This window comes from Callospermophilus lateralis, chromosome 15 (genome assembly GCF_048772815.1).
Source record: "Callospermophilus lateralis isolate mCalLat2 chromosome 15, mCalLat2.hap1, whole genome shotgun sequence".
Classification (NCBI taxonomy): domain Eukaryota; kingdom Metazoa; phylum Chordata; class Mammalia; order Rodentia; family Sciuridae; genus Callospermophilus; species Callospermophilus lateralis.
In genome coordinates, this window is record NC_135319.1 from 91,028,754 (window position 1) to 91,051,761 (window position 23,008).

At 51.6% G+C, this 23,008-nt stretch overlaps 1 protein-coding gene across 3 annotated transcripts in view; it reads left to right on the forward strand.

Moving 5' to 3' along the window:
* The first annotated feature begins 13,635 nt into the window (after window positions 1-13,635).
* Window positions 13,636-23,008, forward strand: part of Mgmt (O-6-methylguanine-DNA methyltransferase) — a 234,236-nt gene continuing 224,863 nt past the window's right edge. Inside the window, exon 1 of one of the 3 annotated variants that reach the window (XM_077105380.1) lies at window positions 13,636-13,701. The gene's annotated coding sequence lies outside the window, so the exon portion shown is untranslated. Of the gene's footprint in view, window positions 13,702-14,207; window positions 14,295-23,008 lie in introns of those variants that run through there. The other 2 variants (XM_077105377.1, XM_077105378.1) reach the window with 2 other exon arrangements.

Sequence of the window (23,008 nt, forward strand, 5' to 3'; positions counted from 1 at the left end):
GGTGCAGCTGCCAGGGGCCCCAGGAGAGGCAATGAGCACTTGGCCTTTCACAGGCCCAGTTTCTGTTTTCTGCAATGAGAAAGTTCTAGAGATTGAGGAGGGTGGCTGTACAACAGTATGGGTGGACACTTAAGCTGCACACTTAAAAATGGTGACAATGGCAAGTTCTACCAGAGTGGCAGGTAAGGCAAGGGACCCTGAAGGGGGCTGAGGCCCGCAGCTCCCCGTGCAGATCAGCATCTGGGGGCCTGTGGCACGTGGGGTGCCCTTCCTGCCATTCTGAGCATGGCATCCCTCCCTTCCTCTCTTCCCTTAGGCTGCTTCCCATCTGGGGCTTGGTCACTGTCCCTGTGCCATGACTCCCTCCTCTGTCAGCAAGCCACTCCCCACGCTCCCCACTTGTCTCTGCCGCTGTGCACAGGTCACTTGCCTCTCCTGTGCCTCTCCTGTGCCTCTGGGCACTCAGCTCCTCCTTCACAGGCAAACAACAGGTGACTTCTCCAAGTGGACGTGGTGAGCAGTGGGGGAGGCAGATGGAGAACCTGGAGACAGCTCCCTTCTCACTCCTGCATCTGCTGTCAGCAGAGGGAGGGGGAGCGGGGAAGGACAGGGGGAAGGGGACCAAGAGTGTGGCCAGCAGATGTGGGGCGCTCCCTCAGAGATGAGCAGCAGCCGGGGAGTGGTCTGAGGAGGCCGGGGCTCCACCCTGCTCAGGATCTGAAGGGCTGCTCTCCCATGACATGGACACAAGGAGTTGAATGCAGCCTTGGTTCGCTTCAGGGAGTGTCAGTCAAAGTACGTGCACCACGTCTAGGCCATGGGGGTGTCTTGGAGACGTAGAGCCTGGGCTGGGACCCCGCACAGGGCCTGGGTAGTGTGCTGAGGTACAGAGGCTGGCAGCTGAGCTACTGCAGTCAGCACATTCACTACACAGCCCTTTCCACCAGCACGCATGGTGGACTTCTGGGTCTACTTGATTGGGCCACGGGATGTCCTGATATTTGCCTAAACAGGATTCTGGGTGGGCCCTGAAGGTGTTCCTGAAGGTGAGGTTGGATTCTGCGGAGTCTCACTGCCCTAACGTGGGCCGACCCCTGACCCACCGAGGCCTGAGGGGAATGTGTGGGCTGAGCAACAAGGGATGCTCTCTCTCTGGCTGCTGTCACACTGCGCTGTGGTCTTCCCTGCCTTTGGGCTTGGACTCAGGATAGAACTGCACCATTGGCCGTCCTGCTGCTCAGGCCCGAGGACAGGGCCTGGAACTCACATCATCACTTTCCTGCGTCTCCAGCTGCCAACGGCAGTGCTGAGGCTTCTCAAACTCCATGGCTGTATAAGCCAGCTGCTCACAACAGGCTGCATACCATCCGCACGTGTGTGCATGTGCTGTGCTCCGTTTCCTGTAACAGAACAGGGTCCTACTGGGTCTTTGCAGAACCATCTCACAGGCGGCAGGCACAGTGGGGGTTTGGTGTTACTGTGGTTCAGTTCTCTGGTTATCATAATGTATGGCATTTTGATTGAGAAGCAGTGGATGCCCTCAGTGACCGTGTCCCAGTGCACCTCCAGAGGAAGAGCGGCCTGTACCCTCGTCCCTCTCAGTGCTTTGCAGACCTCCGCTGCCCGGGGACTTTCATCCACATGGTCAAGGTGGTGTCAGGCTGGCAAAGCAAAATCTTTGCTATTTGACTTTCAACTGTGAAATTTTGCAGTAATATTATGAGTTGCTCCCCTCAACAACTGCCTGGCTTACAAACTCCTGGGAAGGTGAGAATGATTTAGAGTTTGTGGGGGGGCTGTAGGTTAATCACGAGAGAACCGGCTGCTGTGAAGGCCGGGGGCATTGACAGATGGTGTTCCCGTCTCCCTTTCTGATTTCCCTTATTTTCAGCCTGACATTTTTTAAAATAGATTTGCCTTGAGTTTTTTCACATTTATAAAATCCATTTGAAAACTTGGCTGTTGGAGAATGGAACTGATTTTATGGTGGGGAATGATGGTCCGTAGATTTTTTAAAACAAAAACAGAAAAACCAGCAGAGATTGCTAATTCCACACTTAGAGAGAGAGCCCAGGTCCTCAGGTCCTCCTGCTCACAAGCCTGTCCAGTTTAAAAAGAATTAGAGGAAGTCAACATGCAGGCGCGAGGGCTGGGAAGCAACTGCTGGTCGGACATCATGGCAGATCGGAAGGAAACTCTTCCAAGAGCTTCTTTTTCCTTGGTCATGAGGTTGCCTCCGTTCACAGCAGAGGCCAGTTTCAATGTGACCTCCCGTGCATGGTAGAACTGCTGTCTTCAGATGGAGTCCTGATTTTCCAAAAAATTAAAAAAGAAAAAACAAATTAGTAAGAAACATAATTACTGTATCTTTTCAACTTCAATGTATACTTCATATATTTGAAAAAATAAAAGCTTTTTTGAAAAAGAAATTTAATGTGCACAAAATACTTCTCTTTCTGTTTCTTTGAACCACTTAACTTGTAGAGCCACTCTCAGGGTGGGGACCTTGCATTAGCAGTGCCAGGCTGGACTCTGCTGACGGTGGGGTTCAGCGGTGCCCTCCTCGGGCGTCCAGCTATTTGGACCTGTGAGCTTATGTCTCCCTGGGTGTTTTGGCTGCTTTAAACTGTTTTATTTCCTGTTTGGTGCCAGTACATACTTAAATAAACACTTCCTTGGTTAGGAACCGACACTGGTCTTGCATGGTTTCCACTTCTAATAATTCCACTGCAGGGATGCTAAAGGGATCCAAGAACAGAGAGGGCAATCTTGCACTGTAGGAAAAGAATAGCCGTCTGTAAACAGTTCTCCTTCTCTGAAGCCTCTGCACTGGAGGTTTGTCTTGCCTGTTGGAAGGAGGTGGTTATTGTACCCTCTGCTGTGCTTTGGAGAACCCACCCTGTCCCAGGTCAGGTAGACTGTGACCAGCCTTTGCCACCAGAACCCTGGACTTACCTCCCAGTCCCTCCCTGGCTCGAGAACCTGCACTGGCCCACTACCAGCCACCGCATCGAGTCACAGCACCTCTCCTGGTAGACTCAGTAACTTGATCCTCTCTGCTTCACCTTGACTCCTGCTCCTCTGGGGAGCCCTTCCCCAGCACCCAGCCTATGCAGTTCCAGTCTCAGCTCTGGGTCAGTGCCAGCTCTGAGTCATCTCGTGGGTTCTTTCATATATCTGTCTGTCTGCCCATAAAGTGTCTACTTAGCACCTCGTGTGTCCAGTCCTGTTCTTGGGGCTGAGGACCCAGAGGTGAATGCAGTGCAGCCTGGACTTTCAGAGGACGCAGCCCTATTCCCATGGCCTGTGTGTGGACAGGGACACACTGTCAGTACCAGGGCTGTCCAGTGTTTGGCTGGACCCTGAGACTTGGGTCTTGGCCTGTCCAGCCCTCTCAGCGTGCAGAGGAGGCCCGGGCGGGCTGGGGAGGGCTGGGCTTCACTGGGTGAGGTTTCATCAAACATACCTGGGGCACAACCTTGGGCAGGTGAAGTCAGGTCTGGAGAAGTGAGGGGCTCCCGAAAGTATCAGGGAAGAGCTGGGCTGGCTGAAGGAACATCCTGGTGCTGGGAGCGGAGAGGGGGTCAGACCCGGACCTCTCATCAGCTTATTTAGGAAGAAACCACAGCTGCTATCAGACCAGGAGCAAATGGGGCTCACCCAGACTTTGTTTTCAGTGCTGTTAACTGGGAATATGACCATCCTGAAGTTCATTCTTTTAATGATCGATTAATCATTAATCGATCATTACTACTCTTCATTGCCACTTGGAATGTGACCCCTAGAGATGCACACATCACTAACACCAGCACCACTCTTCCTAAGGGTAGGGTCTCGATGCAGAAATAAGTACGTGACACTGAGGACCTGCCAAGCAGGGGTAGGGGTGCACTTTGTGCCAGGGTCTGGAGCAGAGTCGGTACTGGGGATGGAGCTCAAGGCCCTGGCCCTCCAGAGAAGGGCAGGCGCAACAAGATTCCAGACAGGCCGCTGAACACCCCACCCCACCTGAAGGTCAGGAGACAGGGGGACGCTGACTATGAAGTTATGGTAGGAAACGCTGGTGACAGTCGTGAAAGCAGCTTGAACAATAGTAAAGAACCACAGGCGTGCTGAGAGAGTCCACCAGGAGCACCAGTGATGTCATCCTGTCCCCAGAAGCCTACCTGGAGCCTTGCTGCTGGTGTGGGTTGCCACAGCAGGCATTTCCAGGCCCGTCACCTCACTGAGGTGGCCCTTCCTGGGAACCGGGTTCTTCCCATTTCAGACAACACCACTGCAGCTTGGTGTGGGTCATTCAGAGGCTGCAGAGCTGGGCAGTACCCATGCTCAGCCTCGGGGTCCCCTCTAGGCCTGGCCTGGGGGTACAATGCTGCCAAGTGAAACAGACCCAGGCATGGACCGAAAGGCTCTCCTTGGCTCCCGAACAGACACGAGCTGAAGCCTGCGGTGGGAGGCTGGCCCAGGGGAAGCGCCAGTCCATTGGTTCCTGTCACCCAGCACAGAATTCAGGCACAGCCCAGCCGCTGCAGCTGTGGTCCCTGGGTGGGAAGTAGGGGAGCTGCACTCCAAAGAACTGGTATTCTGTTGTTCGTTAAAGAAACTTAAAAAATCTATTACCAAAAAAGATTTGGATTAGGTATTTAAAAAATGTTACTGCCTAAGGATTGTTTCACTTTAGAATAAAATAAAATGTAGATGCACGAACATTTTATGAAAGAGTAATCATTAAGCCGTAACAGCTTATATGCAAATTATTTTCATGATTGTGTTATTAAAAGTTCAGGAATAAATTAAAAAAAAATATTTAAAATGAACTTCCAAGCCTTCAGTTTTCAAAATGAGACTTAAAATTTTTATGTTGGCAAATGTGTACTTGGAGCATTTATGAGACTGGCTTGATTTCTGGGGATGTCATTGAGAAGCACCTCATATGTGACCCTGAGTCCAGCCCCTCTGGGGCTGAGGGTCCCTCATCCTTCTCTGCCTCCCTGCCCTCTTGCCTTTGTGCTGGTTTTTCATCAAACCCAGAAGTATTTCCGTCTCCCTCCCAGAGCCTGCTCTCTCTGTGCATCCTGATGTCAATTCAGGCTCCTGAAGACCTCACTGAGCACTGGGCTTTGTTTTTCTCACTAGTACTGGCACTGGAGAACCATGAGTGGTACCAGCTCACTGGCATCAGTTTTGAAATACTTTCTGAGCCTGAGAATTCTGGAGGTAGAACTATAGAAGTGTACTCATGGCCTCTCGCAGTGAGACACTGGGCAGAACAGGCCTTTTGATCAATGCTTTCTGGTGGCTGTCTTTAAGGCACTAATTTTTCAAGCTTAGAGAGAGAGACAGAAAGAGAGAGAGAAAGGGAGAGAGAGATAGCTTCAGTTTTTCAGGCAACTAATGACCCCAAAGGAGAAAGAGAGATGATTTAATAATTATATCTGGGCACCTATGTGTTTCTCGTTCTGGTGGACAGTCATCCTCCCACCCCTGTTAGTAGTAGAGGTATTTTCTTTTGGAAGATTAGACTATTTTCGAATCCTACTTAATACACTAAATTGAATGCCACACTCTGAAATCCATTTCAACTTTTATGGACATCCATGCCTCCTCCAGGGGCTTCTTTAAGCATTTGGTTTATTGGGGAAGAGTCATTTATTCCCTGCAACGATGCCCACGGTGCTGGCACATGATAGCAAAGAAAATAAGCCACAAAATTCAAGTTCTTATTGCAGAATAGTATCAACTTACATGATTTTCCTAAAATAATGGAAAATGTTAGAATATGACATCCTAGGGAAGAATAGAGGTTCTTGCATATCTAATCAAAATGTTATCATCCCAGAAACATATTCATAATATGACCTTTGTCCATTGCTTCAGAGTGGAGAGAATCCTCTCCAACAGGAGAAAGTCTCAGCTGGAGCATTTCAGGCTGGAAGAAATGCATGGAAAATAAACTGCCATTCCAACCAGAGTCTCTGTTTCAGATCTGCACAGGGGAGGGCAAGGGGACCCTCCTGCCATTTTCTTAAATTATCAAAGTTGAATCCTTTTGGATTTTTGAACAGTTAAAAAAAAACAAACTTCCATCAACAGTTTAGTAAGCTGCAGCATGCCTAATTCCTTGGCTTTGAATCCTGAGCTGAGGACAGCACAAGAAATTCTACTGAGAATTTCTCCTGAAGCCACGTGCAGCCATCTGGGAGGTGAGTTTCCACGCTGTCGACACAGAGGGAAATGGAAGTTCTGCAGCTGGCTCCCCCATCCTGGCTGCACCTGCTCTGCGCATGCTCCTGACTGCTGCGTATCTGGGAAGCACCCATTTCAGAGGCGTCCGGCACTGTCTGCGGGGAAATTTAAAGCATGGTATAAACTCCCAGTGCTCACTAGCCTTCGGGGCAACACACAGAACCCGTTTCTGCCCACGGAAGACGCAGGTTTGAACCGAATCCCAATAGCTTCATCCCCAGGTTGATGGGAATCTGAAAATCATTTTGTGGCTGAGAAGCCTGGGGGAGACTGACTCCTTCCTCCCCAAATGTCACCCGGTCCCTGTATCGGCTCTCCCTGGTGCTCACAACCAGGGGGCTTTGGTGTAGAATGTGGGTGAAGCAACAAATGATCAGGAAAAATGAGGTGGAAAAGAATTTCATATAGCAGAACTGAGAGGAAATGAAACAATGAAGATTTGAAAAGTGCAATTTAATACAGGTTTAACCATTAAAATGATTGTGCATCTCCGAAAGAGCAGAGATAAAGTGGATGGAATGTGTTCAGCCTGATTCACAAACGGCAGAGCACACAAAGTCTAAATCGACCCTTTGCATGCTATGTCCAGAGAGTCTATTTATCTGGGAATCCACTGTCCTGTGTAGGTAGTCCATGGGCTCTCCAGCATGGGGTGATCAGAAAACCTACAAGAGTCATGATTCCAAAATCACCTTTAAATTCGTATTTAAATTATTTCCAATTTATTTTTATCACACAAGCCTGAGGAGATGCCAAAGTGAATAGACAGTTACTATTTCTAGCTTGTTAATATCAAGTTACATATTTCCAATCATTGACATTTTCAAGTGCTACAAATGAAAATCAGATTTGCAAAGTGGAAGACATTGGGGAAACCGTATCTACTATTCTCTTCTCAGACGAAGAAAGACAAGGTTTTAATCAGCAGTCAACTCTGTAGTCTTCGGAGTTGGTTTAAACTAAGTCAGCAACTCTGATTCTTTTATTTGAAGAACAAATAGCAGGATAAAATTCCTAAGCCTTAGACATACACCATCATAACTTGCCACCAAAAGATTTTTAAGTTCTTCAATTCAAATATGCTAACAGTCCTCCCTCCTTCTCTCTCTCTCTCTCTCTCTCTCTCTCATATCCCTCCCTTCCTTTCTTTGTACTCTTTTTCTTCCCTTCCTCTTCCTAATCCTCTGTCCTCTGGAATTGAGAATATTCTTAGGAATATGATGCTTGGGGGCCTCTGACTTTGTATGTCCTGCTCTCCCACTGCACAGCAGAACAGCCTTGGACACGTCACTGACTGCTTCAATCCTCACTCTCCTCACCTAGAAGATGCGCATAATGACATTCACCTCAAAAGGTTGTGAGTTGCTGAAAGGGCCACAGTTGTGATCACACTGGCACAGTGCCTGGCCCAGCACCTGGCTCAAGGTGCTTGGCTATATACTACATAATCCCAGCTACACTTGTATATTCAAACAAGAGTGTTTATTGCCACAGAGAAATGAGACGCCAGGCTTGCCGCCTTCAGGTCTGACCATCCAGGGGCTCCCCCATATTGTCTGGATTCTTTTTATCTCTATTTCTGTGGGACTCCTCTTCCGACAAAGGTGGTCACTCACAGGCTGGGGGCAAGCTCAGTGGTAGAGCTCAGTGGTAGAGCATGCACTTACCATGGGCAAGGCCTGGCCTCCATCTGAGAGCCACACAGCTGTGCCTGGTGCTCCAGCAGGGGAACGCATCTTTTTGCAATGGCAAAGTCCACTTGAGCAAGAGCTCTGAAGGGCCCACTGCCACAAAGGGGAGATTGTCACCTGCACAGCACAGTAGACCTGGGAAGGAAGAGCCCCAGGTGTCCTCTGAGGCTCAGTACACATCAGTTGTCATTGTGCCTACTAGTCTAAGAGGCAGTACTTTGGGGGTGTAAATGAGTCTAAAACTTACCGCTGTGTGATCTTGGCAAGTTACTCAACTGTTCTGTTTCCTCATTTATAAAACTGTGATAATGACATTATCATTCATGTGGCTGTTGTGAGGATTTAAAAAGACCATGGGCATAAAGCACCCTGCCCAGAGCATGCCACTTAATAAGCCATCAATAATTCCCAACTATTATTAATTTCCACGAGTCCTATCTTTCTAGTTCCTTAGTAACTTAATGAATCTCCAATAAATGTGCTAATTAAGATTAATCCCTATGACAAAGAGCAGAGGCACAGATTTGGTGACACTGCTTGGCCTTGAGGAGTGTATGTGGCCTCGCTGGGAGAGCATCCTGGGCTGGTGCCAGCTTGTCTAACTGTCCGGTTTCATGAAAAGGGTCCCCTTGTTAGCAGACTGTGGGAGGCCTGGTTGCAGAGTCTCGGCCTCCAGGGCACTCATTTATGGGCCAGAGGCCACCTCTGCTGCCTGGGGGCAGACAGGGCTGCAGGGGGCAGTGACCCCACCCCCTGCTGTCACCCCTGCACCCTATGCACACGAAGCTGGTGGGGGAGCAGGAGTGAAGAGTAGATGGGGTGAGAGGCAGAGGGGCATGCACAGTGCCCAGGTCTGTGGACAGGGAGGGCATAAGCTGGCGCCCTGCCTCCTGTAGCTCCTGCCCTTGCCACCCTCATCAGATCTGGTCTCCTGGCCACGCCAGGTGCACGCATCTGGCTGGGTGGACCTCAGGTCCCGGGTCACGCTTTCAGTTCAGTTTGTCACTGTCATACATGATAAGCCAATCAGAGCCTTTCTCTGGTGGGTTTTTGTTTGTTTGCTTGCTTTTCCACTGGGAGCTGGGAGGGAGCACTGGCTTCAGCCCTGGGGACACGGAGCTGGAAGGATATATACCGGGGTCATGGGTGGAAAACCAGTTTGGAGGTAGAAAAGCAACAGCCCAACAGGGGGCCAGAGAGAAGGAGCCCAGCCTCTGCTATTGGGGCCTTCTTCCTTGGCCTCCTTGAGCTGCACTGTACTTCCTAATCATAGCCTGAGGGCTGGGTGTCTTCCCCTGTAGGAGAAAGAGCCCACCTGGCCCACCTACACTGGCCCTCCTCAGGAGCCATTCACACCGGCTTTCCAACTCCATAGCCTTCCTGGGTGGAGTCCAAGCCCAGGAGCAGGATTCCCTTCAGTTCCTGTCAGGTGGGCTCCTGGACCATGGAGGGCTTTCCTGTCTACTGGCTGCTCCTCAGACAGACCGAGGGGCCATGCTTGGACCCCGCCTTCCTGGCTCCCGAGATGGAACCTGGTGCCTCTCTCAGGGATCACAGGACGGTCCCGTCCCCAATGCCAGCTCTGATCACCTTCATCACTTTATACCAGTGGCCCAATATACAGGGCCAGACTGGGGACCCTGCCCCTGGTGTGGGGGTGGGGGTGGGGACAACCACTTTCAAGTTCCTGTTTTGCAGCAGCCGGACATTTGGCAGGGCTATTTTCCATCCTAATTCTCATTTGTGGTTTACCAGTCAGAAGTAAATGGTGGCAGATCACAATCTCAGCATCAAAATCCCTAGGTCTCCTGCTTTAATTTCCAAGTCACAAAATAACAGGCGCTTCTGGCTCATCCCAGAAGGCGGGGGCGGGAGACCCACTTCCTCCTGGCGCCCAGGTGCACACCCCCCAGCAGTTCACACCACTTAAAAGATTCTTCCCAAACTGCCAACAATGTGTTACAAACAAAGCCCTTCCCGAAAATGGATCAAAAACACTTTGTAATGAGTGTAGGAGACGCTTTCCAAAGAACCAACATCTGACAAAATGCCCAGTCCTGAGGGCTTGACACTCAATAGCCAACATGGGCGGGGGGCTGGGAGGATGCCCCCAAATGTGCTCGCTTGCAGAAGCGGCTCTCCAAGCTGCCTTGTCCAAATATTTACATCCGAAGAGCTGGCTGTTGTTGACTTGTTCACATGTGGCATAAACATTCCTGGACGTTCAGTTCTCTTCTTTGGAAGGAAGAATTACATACAGCTTGGGATGATCTTTGTCCAACCATTACTGGGCAAATGGATCCAAATTCCATAAAAAACAACAAAAACAAAAACAAAACCAACAGTGGTCCTGAACCTCTCCCGGTGTTGGTGTTCTCCCCATTGGGGGCCTTCCCCTACAGCATCGCTCCAACCCCAGCGGTACCCTGGCCTCTCTTTGTGTCTGCTGTGTGCAGGGGGCAGCCACTGCACAGGGCCAGGCACACCAGGGAAGGGGAAGGGAAGGGCTTGTTGAAGGAGTCGAGCACCCCCTGTCGCCAGCGCATCTGGAGGGGCCCAGAGCTCCAGAGAAGCATGGAGAAGCACAGCCTCTCCCTTCCCAGGCCCTGGGCAACCGAGAGCTGTTGCCACCCGCTCACTAAATGCCCCTCCAGCCCAGGCACCGCCCAGGCCTCCCAAAGTTCTAGGAAACATCTTCCCAAAGAATCTTTGGACTGCCTTAGGCAGTCCCCTGTCCTTGACCCAAGAGGAATCCAAAGGGGTTCCAGCCCTCAGTAGAAGCTCCCAGAGGCTCCTGGGTAGAAGGACTTTCTGCCTCTGTGTAGGGTCAAGAGAGCAAGGGAGTCCCTCTGTGCCCCTGACTCTTGCGATTACAGTCCGCTGCAATCACACCTTGAGGCCCAGCCCTGTGGGACAGGAGTGCCAGCAGAGGCTGCCAGTGTCCACCCTTTCCCACTTCCTTGCTTCTCCAGAACCTCCTGGTGCCAGGACTCAAGCAGGCTTGAGGCGCTGACTCTGGCCTTTGGCTCCAGCCTGCACAGAAACACTGGGGCCGAGAAAATCGATTGTGTTAATCGGGAAGCTCTCCACTGGAGATGCTGTCCTAAAAGCAAACCATATGTAAAACATTTAAAGTGGGAGCTCGGTGATATGTTTCTTTGTTACACGACCACCTCAAGCTTGTCCGGAGTTCAGGGCTTACAAACCACATAAGGTCTTATGTGATCGTTATAAAATCCCTTCATTTCCCCAAGGTAGGGTAGTAAGGATTAAGTTTGACTACTGAAGACAGCTTTGTTGTAAATGGTCTCTAATGTCACAAAGTAGCTAGGAAAGAGAGGCTTATTAAACAAATTTCTTGGGTTGCAAATCATTAGAAGCAATCACGTGTCATGTCCATTTGCTTAACCCCAAAGCCATCCGTTTGGAGTTTTAAAGAAACTACGCAAATTAACACTGTTCCCTGTGCCCATAAAAAGCTGGTAGATCTTTAAGAAAATCCAGGAAGCACTTTTGAGAAGTCAGACTGAAGTTGAGGTGGGTTTCCCACCTGCTTTGTAAAATGTCGTTCCTGGGAATCTGTACCCAGAGAAGAAAGGAACACAATTCCTTAATACCAAGATGGGAAACCCGGAGGACAAAGGGCTCTTGCCCATCTAGTCTGTCATGTCATCCTACAGACAAGTCCAGGGTGAATGGCTCAGTGGGGGGCGGGGTGGGAACACAGCTCCAACCTCCTGATCTGCCCTGTGTTCCTTCCTGTACCTTGCACCAAGCCACGCCCCTGCTTGGAGCAGCCCTGTGTTCCAGAGAGGACAAGAGTGTCATGGGACAGGATAAGAGGCCCAGGGTACTCTCAAACAAAATGATTTGGGTTTTTGAAATTATTCCAAAGGAGGGAAGAACTTGCAGCAGCAGATTCCAGGATACAAGTCTTAGTTCTGGTCACTGCAGAGCCTGAGGCCACTTTTTAGAATCCTGTGTTTAGAAGAGCCAGTCTTGTTCAGGGGTGGTGACCTTCTTCCTCTTGCCTCTCTTGGTCCTGATGCTGGAGTCACACAGTTCTCCCCTCTTCCCAGCAAGGGTGACAGTCCTCTGGTGGGGCCAGGTCCATGCACCTGCCTTGGTGGTGGACACTTCTCTCTCTTGCCTACCCCTCCGGATTCTCCAAAATTCACCTAAAGGGCCTGGATCACTGCATAGCCTTTCTTCCTGGGTGGGAAATCAGACGTGAGCACCAATTAGCCCATTTTGTAAAAGCATAGGAATTCATATTAATACACCACTCACATTTTTTAATAACTTTATTTATTTATTTTTATGTGATGCTGAGGATCAAACCCAGCACCTCATACAAGCTAGGCGAGCGCTCTACTGTTGAGTCCCAAGCCCAGCCCTACCACTCACATTTTTTAAGGGTAAGAATCACATATTAGTTGTTAACTACTTCAGAGCATACTTGTTAGGCTCCTGGTAGGTACTGTGGCTCAATCTTGGTATTAGTCCCCTTTTCAATTCTGTTAGGAGTCCCGTTCTAATGGATTATGGTAATAACAGGTTACAAGAGGCCAGGTATATGGTAATTATCATTCAGTTTGTTGTTTTGTTACCCCTATATGTAAGCATGGTCTATATATGCACAGGGTAGATCCTTTTAGAACTCCTTTATAGAAGACAGAAGTAGAATTGAGAAAGTTGGATGAATTTTCTAAAATCCACAGAGAGCCAACAGAAAAGACCAGAGTCAAGCGACCTGTTTCATCTCTCCTACTTATGGCTGACTGAGATAGTGTTGAGAACTCTGTATTTAGGCTCAGTGGAGAAGTAGGTGCCTTGGTTTGATTATCTTTGTGTACCCAGGGCCTCGTTCATTTTCCACCAGTACCAAGCATGTCCCAGAGAAGGCATGGCAGGGTGGAGATCCTCAGAGGATGGATGATGCGGCCTGTGTGCATCACTGGGGCTCATCATAAAACGAACCCGGCTGAGGTTCTCCTCTAAATACCTTTACCAACAACGTTAATGTGTCAGATCCTGCAAGTCACAAGATCAGGATATGAGGATTGGCCAAATTCCTACAGGGGAGTTTACACTGGGAAGGCAAGAGATCTTGTTCCACTAACTATGTGAACAAATGCACCCCAGGAGGCCTGTAGCATGGTGCTTAGAATATGTGGTGTACCTGAGACAGAAACTGCCAATGGGTGGGCCCCCTGCAGTTCCAGGGATGATTCTGCTCCCTAGGTTTGTTATGCTCGCCCAGCTACATACCATGGCATCTGGACTCATCTTCTGGGGTGGCCATAACAAAATACCACAAATTGTTAGAGCACCTTAAAATCATGGAAACTTATTGTCTTACAGTTCTGGCTGCTAGAAGTATGGACCAGGGTGTGGCAAGCCCGGCTCTCTGCAGGTTCTAGGGAAGAAGTCGTTCTGCCCTCTTCCAGCCCTAATGGCTCCAGGTGCCCTGGCTCGGGACATATCCTCCAAGTTTCAGTTTCCAGGTCACCTTTTGCCCATGAGGACATCAGTCCTACTGGCTTAGGGTCCCACTACTTCATGACCTCATTTGCACTTGTTACCTCTGTAACAGCCCCACCTCCAAACAAGGTCACATTCTGAGACAAGAGGTCAGCATTCCACCGTGGCTTTCCACTCACAGGACGTGTGTGCAGCACACGCCCCTGGCGCCTGGCTCACGGAAGAGCACCTGCGCAGTCCTGCTGCCTGGGCCTCCCCCTGTTTCCCGGGCGACCGCCAGGTGAGCCGCGCTCTCAGGTGCAGTCCTGGTGGGGGCTGGCTCCTGCCCCGGCCTCCGCCCTCTGGGGGCGCGCGGCAGCCTAGGATGGCAGAGTCACGAGCAGGGACACTGATCCGCGGGGCCCAGAAGCCGAGGCAGGCCGAGGGGCAACCGGCAGACGCTGCCCGACGCCAGACCCGTAGACGAGGCGCCCAGGGAGGTTGCGCAGAGCGGCCGTCCGGGCCGTGCACTGGGCATGCTCCATTGCCAGCCCCGCGGCTCTCGGCTCCGCTTCCGGCGGGCCCCGGCCCCGCCCCGGTCCTGCCCGCAGGCCCCGCCCCACCCCGATCCCACAGGCCCGCCCCGGTTCCTCCCGCAGGCCCCGCCCCCAGGAGGCCCCGCCCCCACGCTGTCCGCCACCGGCTCCGCCCCGACTCTCCCAGGGCCCGCCCCTGCTTCCCCAGCTCGTTCCGCTCCCCGAGGTCTGCGGCCCCGCCCTGCCGCGTCCCCGTAGGCCCCGCCCCTTGGGCCCCGTGAGTGCCTGGGCCGACCAGTTCCTGAGCACTTGTGTCCTGGTGCTCGCAGTTTTTGGCGGTCAGCATCCTTGCAAGTTGGTGAGTGTCTGGATCACCTCCTTCCCAGCACAGTGCGGGGCTGTCCCTGGGGAGAGCGGGCGTCGGGAGCCTGAGGGACCATCGCAACTGCCCACGAGTAGTCTTATGGGCGCCCTCCCCCACCCAGCCCTCAGGGACCGGCCCCACGTGTGCCCCAGGTGAAACTCAGGAATACCCTGCCTTCCCCTGGGCTTGGAGTTCACAGGCCAAGTTGCACTGCGGTAATAGTGGCCTGGCATGGTGGTTGTGGCTGTCCCCATCACACCTCCAGATGGTCAACACTTTTAAGGCATTGCTGAAGCCAAACTTGGACCCTGAGGTGTCCCTACCCACTCTACTGCTCTTTAGTGTCGAAGGCACAGCACACGGGGATCCACTCCCCCTTTCTTCCAGGAAGATTCCAGAAACCCCTGCTCGGCCCTTCTTGCAACCAGCCTTTAGCATGCTGCTTGTGCAGAGCCCCTGTTTCCTTCTTGCTTGAGACAGCATAGAGGAGAACAGAGTTCCAGGGTGCTCCACTTATCAGGGCTGCTGTTTGTATACATTATGCCCTAATTGGGTCCATAAACACTTAGAGTAAACACGTGGAGTTGGAGAGCCGTTTACACTTGGCACCCTGATTCCCCAGTTGGTGATAATACAGGAGAGTAATTCTAAAGTATGTATTCCTCACTCCTCACTCGTTAGGTTCATCATTTCCTGAGTCTCAGAATGGTATTTACTCTTGGTTGCCTCAGCCCAGTAGCTGGCTTTCTGTTGGGGAAAGCAAGATTTCTATGTGTGTGTAAAACCTTTGGGTGGTTGGACCATGGTCAGACACAGGGAAGCAGCTCTGTCCAGAGGGGTCACTGCAGTGGTCTGGAGCACACCAGCTGTTAAACATAAAGAGCTAAGAGTTAACTGGTTGAAACATATAACCAAATGTAAACCTGTGGCGTCTCTGCTGGACAGATCCACCTCTTCGTCCCCCCCAATCCCTGACAGAGGATCACGACCTGCTGTGGTTGTTCTCATGGGTCTCTCAGTGGCTGAGACACCCCTGAGGATGAAAGGCGAAGCACACTGGCATGGAGGTGGGGTACCCATCTGGTAGTTAATTTTGTTAACTCAGAGCATTATTGAGGGATCTGCCAGGAACCAGAGCCTGCAAGTGGCCAGGGAAAGTGGCCCACCCTAGAAGGGCTTCCATTTCTCCCTGGGCCCCGCCTCTTGTTTATCTTGTTAAAATTTGACAGTAGAGGTGAGTCTTCCAGTCTGGAGCTATAGGAACCAGGCCTCAAGTACACTGCTTTGAGGTGCTTCTCTGTGTAAATACTCCTTTCATTAGAAAAAAAAATCTTTATTATAATAGCTGGATTTAACTACTGATATCTTGCACTACTTTGAAAGGGCTTCAGTGTTAGCAGGGTTTAAAGCAGCGGAGTCCTAGGTACACACTGGCTATGGCTCAGCTGCTGAGATTCCTAAGCCTGCCTTCCTCTGAGAGAAGAGCGTGGCTCTCAGGGTCCTGCTTTAAGGTCAGTGGCTCACGCTGGGCCAGCCCTGTCTCCTGCTCAGCCTTCCCTCACTGAATCTGGTGTCTGGCCTGGTGTCCCTCCTGCAGAGAAGGAGTGGCATGGAGGGCCATAGATCTCGCCTTCCCTAAAGTTCCCCTGGAGTTTGTTCCTTCTTTCTCAGGAGACCTAAGCACTTGACTCTCCTAAGTATTCATTAATAAAATAGACCTTCTAAATTGCTGCCATTTTTCTTGTTTTCCAGAGGAGAACCATTTAGTAGCTAGTGATTCAAACCATCAGGACTTTAAGTCTCCCCTTCGTGCCCTTTTCAGTTTGCAGTCTGTTCTTCTTAATGGAAAACGTGGGAAGCAGTATTTTCTGAATTCTCTTTTCTTTGACCGTCTGGGAGTATGAGGTGTGTTCCTCCACTGGTGACAGACACAGACACATCACGGCTGACCATGCTGCAGGCCAGGCTGCGCTGAGTGTGCCTGGCCTCCTGAATACCTCACTCAGCCGCAGGCACACCAGGGTCGCCTGCCTCATCTGTGACTGGGGCTGCCGCAGTGTCTGCCAGGATCACGGTCTCTTACTGCATATTGCTACCTGGGGAAAAACCCAAATTAAACATTCAAAGTTTGGTGTCTGCTGAACGCGTGTGCTTTTGCACCGTGGTGAAGTTGGAACAGCACAGGTTGAACCATGTGAGTCAGGTTTGCTCACATTTCACCCTGACCCAGCCAGCTCCCTGGTTCAGCACCCTGGTCTAGGTCCACTGCCCCTGAGACCTTTGGCTTCTGGTTGGGTCTCTAAACTTCAGGTGAAAGGCCACCAGCCCCTGCCCTGTCCCCTGGGTTAGGTAGACTGATGCAGCTGCTTTCTCAGAGCTGGCGTCTGCTGCAGACTCACTCAAGCCTGCCTGAAGGTCTTAAAATCAGAGACGGGACACCATAGGTGCCATCTGGTGAGCTTGGGCTCTGTGGCCGCCTGTTCAGATCAGCAGCCAGCCCGGCACCCTGCTGTTGTGGTGAAGCGAAAGTGAAAGGTTTTGGGGGCGAGTATGTGATGCCCTGTTCCCCTTGCTCTGGAGGCCTATCCTGGGCTTAGGTGGGTAAACGATAGAGATCCAGTATTGTGGCCTAAATTCTTGGCTTTTATGTAGCTTCTGCATATTTTCTTGTCTGTGGATATTGTTTGGTTTTCTCTTGCCTTAAAAAAAATTAATCATGATAAAGAACTTTCTGAGGGGGACCACATGTTTTGGGGAACACCAGGCAGTGCCTATGAAGAACTTATTCTTTTGTGTAATTATTAAAATGAGTGGTCTAAGAAGAGGAGTGAATCTTTCTTGTCTCCTTTTTTGCACGCTTTGAAGGAACTGGTGGCTTGGGCAGATGTGACTCACGTGTCGGGGCCACGGGCTGTGTCTAGCTCAAGTGCTAGGCATCGCTTACAGTTAGGCCAGTCTATTGCACTGTGTTGGAAAGTCAGCCCCAGCAAGAGAACCAAATAAGTGGCCTGCTACTGGCCCCATGGTGACACCCACAGCCACGTGAGGATGTTGAAACCTGTTCTCTATACCACAAGTTGTCTTCAGCTGAGTTGGTGGCTCAGCAGCAAAATGGCGTCTCCAAGGAGCCTCATGTCCCCCATATCCCATCTGGAGAAAACTCTGTAGGCCTGTAGTGTAGCTCTTGTCAAACCAGCTAACAATTCTATGCAAACGCTTCCTTATGGCTGTTGGATTTGACTTCGTGGATGTGTGTATGGCCATGAAAGGGCTCGTGAGAGAGCAGTAAACGGCTGTATGTCCACACTACTCTTTCTGAAATTCTCTTGTTAGAATAATTTCCTGCCCGTAGCACTTTAGGAGTCAGTACAGCATCCAGCCCCAGCTCTGTGGCCCATTCCCAGAAGTCCAGGGTGACCCTGAATGCAGAGCCCACCAATGGTGTGACTCGTAAAGGGCCGGCACTTGTTAAATCTATGTGTTTTTATTATAGACATCGATCTGCTGGTTGCAATAATGCATTTATGGACATTTTTTGCAAGCACAGCGCTGGTGGCAGTTTTTACTGACAAATTGAGTCATATGGATAGTAGTTTAGAAAACTCACCTTATTGACAAATTGGACAATTCCAGTACTGGATTTCAGAGATACATGGATGAAGAGGGAATGAATTTCAGGGCAAAGTAGGAGATGTAATACCTGGTCGTTACTCTTTATTTGTTTTTAAACTTAGCTTCATCTCACTCCCCAGCCTACGGACCTGCAAGTGGGGGCTGGGCGCCAGCCTCCCATCTGGCTGCTGCTGGTAGTAGTGGTGGGAGTCTTCCTGGACTGAGGCTCCAGCAAGGCCTGATGAGCCAGTCCCTGGGACCTGTTGCTCTCCGTGAGGTGGGCTGTTTGTGGGCAACAAGGGCAGCATTGCAAACATGTCCGAGCCCCGCTGATATCAGAGTGTCTGAGAGTACTGGTTAGAAAGGCCGACTGTGGGGTCAGAACCTGGGGATCCACCTCTTTGCAGGCTCTCCAGGGGGTGCTGGTGGCCCTTGTTAGGCTCCTCTGGGCAGTCTGAGCCCCTCTGGGAGGGAGTACTGGGTAGCTCCGACAAGCTGCAGTTCATTCGCAGTTCCCCTTGTTCAGAGATGCCTGTGTACCTGGATTTGCGCGTGGTCTTGTAACTCCTTAGAGATGTGAATCTCTTCAGAATGCAAACCCAACGTGATATCAGAGCATTGAGGTTTTTGGTTTTGTGGTTATAACAGAAGATGCCGATGTTGCCAAAGCTTTGGCATTGGTTTTATGAACAGATGTGAAGCATGGACAGCCACAGACATGCCCCTCCTCTTTGTCCTTCAGAGTGGCTTGCTTGGCCTTTCTCCCTGACTGGATAGATGTGCTGTCATGTCTCAGGTGAGGTTAACTTTGAGATATACAACAGAGCACATCCTTGTGGAATTGGACAGAGTGGTTATATAGTATGTACCAGAGTTGTGTGTGGGGAGAACAATGCACGTGACTCTGATGGTGTCATCTGCTGGCTGGGGGACTTGGGGCTGCTAAGCATTTCCCCAGCTGCCCCCTCATCTCTCGAATAGCAATAACTGGCTTACTCTGTCCACCTGGATAAGTAAAAGCACAGGAAAAGTTAAATGGGTGTTTTATAAAGTAAAACATGCTACATGAGAGAAATCTTAATTTGAAACCACAAGAGGGCAAGCAGTCAATCAGAATCCTCATGTCCCTGCAGGCCAGCCAGTGAGCAGCCGATCAGAATCCTCATTTTCTTCCAGGTCAACCAGCTTCTGTGTGTCCCTGCAGGAGTCCACATGCTTGTTTCCCTCCATCAGCACCTTGACAGAGTCACACGTCCCAAGCCCTCCGAGTTAGTGGTCCCTGGTGTGGCTTCTGGAGATCAGAGTGGCTCAGCTGGCTCCCTGCTGACTGCTCATGGCCATGGTAAGCTCACTTAACCTTCAGGGTGTGGCTTCCCTGAGGCGAGCCGTGACAATGTCCTCACACTTAGGGATCCCACCAGACTGGCACTGCTGGCCCTGAATAGTCACAGTGGCACTGGTAACACGGTCACTGAACTGTTCTTGGTGGTGGATGAGAGACTGGCCAGCCCGAGGCGTTCCACCTCCAGTGACCTGGAATCCCAGGTATCACAGGCTCTTGTTTGGCCCGAAGTGGGCGCCCTGGGAGTCTGGGATGCCTTTTGTCTGCAGGAGGTGGTTTGCTCTGCCACCTCTCTGCCCTTTTAGAGGGGTGTTAGGAAGAGGCGCTGGAGCACAGGCTGCCCACTCTGGCCGAGGCCCCAAGGTTCAGGTGTGACCTGCCGTGGCAGGGGTGCCTCTCTGGCCCTAGCAGGCAGGCAGGCTTCCTGTGTGCTCCTGTGGCACCTGCCAGTTCAAGACAGCCCCGTCACGGTCTCTCAGAGGCTTGACACAACCAGTCTGTGAAGTTGAAAGAACTTCCCGAAGGACCAGACGCAGGATCCGACACAATGGCAGCGGCCAGGAACCAGCAGAGCCACCAGCAGTGACAGTATTTCCTCATGTGTGACTGCTCATACCACAGTGGCAAGGGGTTACTTGGGCCCCTCGGGTATGCTTTGTCAAAACCCGACAATCTGCAGTGATGTGTGTGTGTGTGTGTGTGTGTATGTGTGTATGTGTGTGTATGTGTGTGTGTGTGAAGGCGTCTTGGTTCGGGGTGTCTCTTTACCCTCCTATCTCTGGTCACTTCACCCTGGCAGTGTTATTAGAGCCCTGTGTGCTCCTTGCTGTACACAGACCCTCTTATTAAATCAGTAGGCTCACCTGAGATAGCTGCTGTCAGCGTCTTGGTTAGCATGTGAAGGGACAGGGTACTGAGAGGCAGAGTGACTTGCATGAGGCACACGGGAATGGCAGGATTTTGTTTTCCACCTGGATTTATTTGATGGCCAAGTACAGCTTTTCACCACTGCCATGTCACCTTGCAGGAGTGCAGCCAAGGAGGTGCTGGAGGTCCTGGGGGGCGAGATAGAGCATGCATTGAACCACACCTGCATATTCAGTTAAGGTTTTCTGAATACCGGCGTCACCAGGCATCGTCCTTTGGATTGTGGGAAAGCAGCTGTCCAAGGCTGTCCCTGCTTGGAGCTGCTCAGGCTCCCTGTGAGGCCCATGCAGAATCTTAGCTGGTCTGAGTGCAGGCAGACATGGTGAGATGGCCCTGCCTGTGGGTGCATTGCCCTCTTGTCACACCCCATGTGAGGGTGGAGGACCAGTGCTGTGGGCAGAGGGATGAGGAGCACCTGGAGAGCGAGCAGGCCCCAAGGCTTACTGCTGCCCCGCCACCTCCGTGGCCCAAGTGTCTGTGGGCTGCTGGGGAGGTTTTCCTAAGGGGCAAGGCATTCTGGGCAAAGTAGTGGGAACGTGGACTCTAGGAGCATCTAGGGACCGGCCAGTTGTTCAGTGTGAGTAGGGTGTGGGGTGGTAGGACAGGAAGTGGAGTAGCCAGGCAGAGTCGCTGCTGGAGAGCGGGTCTGTGCTGCATCTTTTCTCCAGGTGTTGTGAGCAGGTGCACCAGGTCGTCAGAAGTGCCCAGGTGTGGGCCAGATGGGGTGGGTTGGTGGCAGCGGGCCTGGCCGTGGGACAATGCCACGGATGTTAGGGACAGCCCGTGGGTCCTCACTGTTGCTGGGTGGGTGGGAGAGAGAAGGTTATGAGAGATTACTATGGTTAGGATCATTTTGCTTATCAAGAAGGAAGAAGATATTGAGTTCTATGCTTTTGTGTGAATTTTTTTAAAAATGCCTCCTGGGGAAGCAGAGGGCTCCACCTGACTGATCCCGAAGGGCCATCATCCCTTTGCCTTGCCTGGCAAATGGGCTCTGAGGTGGGGACACCGGCTTATTGGAACTGTTCGTTCAGGCAGAACTGTCAGCAGGGAGGAAGGTGGCTCATTAGCGGGCTCCCCCACCCCAGCCTGCACGCCACGGGGGGCAACCTGTGCTTTCCGCAGGTGGCAGCAGATCTTTAAAATCAAACAGCCAAGTTTCAAGTGTGCAGTCACATCTGAATGTAAATTACAAATAAAGCGTGTGCTGAGTTTACGTAGATAAAGACTGCAGAGTGTCTTGGCTGCTGGTGTGCTGATGGTATCCTCAGGGGTCCCCTTGCTGGCCCCTGGGCCCCTGTGCTGTCTGAGGGCCATGGGGTCAGGCTTCCTTCCTGTTGGGCTCTGGCCTAGACTGCCTTCTGATGCTATAATAAAGGGCTTGAGACTGGGTACTTCATGCAGAAGAAGGTTTCTCTGGGCCCACAGTTGGGAAGCTGGCAGATTCAGGGTCTGGTGAGGGCTCATGCTGTCTTGACTCATACAGAGAGTGGAAGAGCCAGTGGTGCCTGGGAGAGAGGAAAGGGGTCAAGTTCTTGCGGCAGAGCATCTGTTCCCATGACAAAGGTAAAAATCTAATCATATGGCCTCTGCCCCCTGTGACCAGACGCCTTTGTCAGCCCTGACTGCTACACTGAGCAGTCGTGGTTCCGACCCGTGAAAGTTGGGGAGACACATTCAGGCCATGGCAGGCTTTCGAGGGCCCCCTTGGGGTCAGAAAGACCACCTGTGAGGGTTGCTGCGAGGGTGTCACAGACTCGGGGATTTGGCTTCTGTGGCAGGTAGTTAATAGTGAAGATGTGGAGGTGGCCCTCTGAGCAGGTGGCTGTTGGGTGGAAATTGATGAGAGGTGACAGCCATAGGAAGGTCTGAGAGAGACTCCGGGGATGGACTCTGGGGTGGGACACTGTGTGGTCAAGTTGGTGTGCTGGAAGGACCCAGGGCAGGGTCAGTGTAGGGGCTTGAGCACTGACAGGCCTTGCAGGGTCCGTGGGGTAAAGCCGGAGCTCGGGGAAGCTCCATGGGATGGACCTTCACAGTCTCAGCGTCCCCGTGTCAGGGTCTAGTTTCAGTGATGCCGCCAGTGACGAGCCTCACACCTCCTGGATGACAGGGACTCAGGAGGAAGCACGTCACATCCACAGCACACACGCAGAGGAGTTGTGCTTGGGAACGGTGCTGCTCTTTAGTGAGGCTTTTAGCACTCAAAAGGAAATTTCCAGAATAATTGGCAAAGAAAAGAAATGATGTATTTTTAAAAGTTACTGGATTTAGCCAGCGATCCCCAGAAAACCCATGTGTACCATTCTTTATTGTGTAAAGAATTTGTTTCCGTCATGATTGTGATCGTCAGATAAAGCTGTCCAGTCGGATAGATGCAGGCTGTTGTGCCAGCAAGCTTCTGGTCACCAGTCCCCACGCCTCCTGAGGCCCATAGGTCTCCTCTGAGGTGGGTACTAATGGAGACTGCGTCCCCCTGGGTCAGACAGGGAGGCCAGTGCAGGCCGCGCGTAGCACATGAGTTCTGACTTGCTGCCAGAATTGTAACCTGGAGTGATGTTCTGGCTCTAAAGCAAGGTCACGCTCTTCAAGTCCAAGGTCACCCACTGTGGCCACAACTGATCATCATGGTCTGGTGCTGAGTGAGTGCCCAGGCTGTGGGAGACACGGTTCCCTCCACCATGGGGGACCAGCCATTTGCAGGGTAGAGGACTTCCAGTTGCCACACTAGGCCAGTCCTGAGCCAACAGGGACATTGGTCACCCTGGCACTCTAACTGGATTGCTGGCTCTCGGCCACTAGCTTGAGTCCCCTTGGCCTTCAGTCA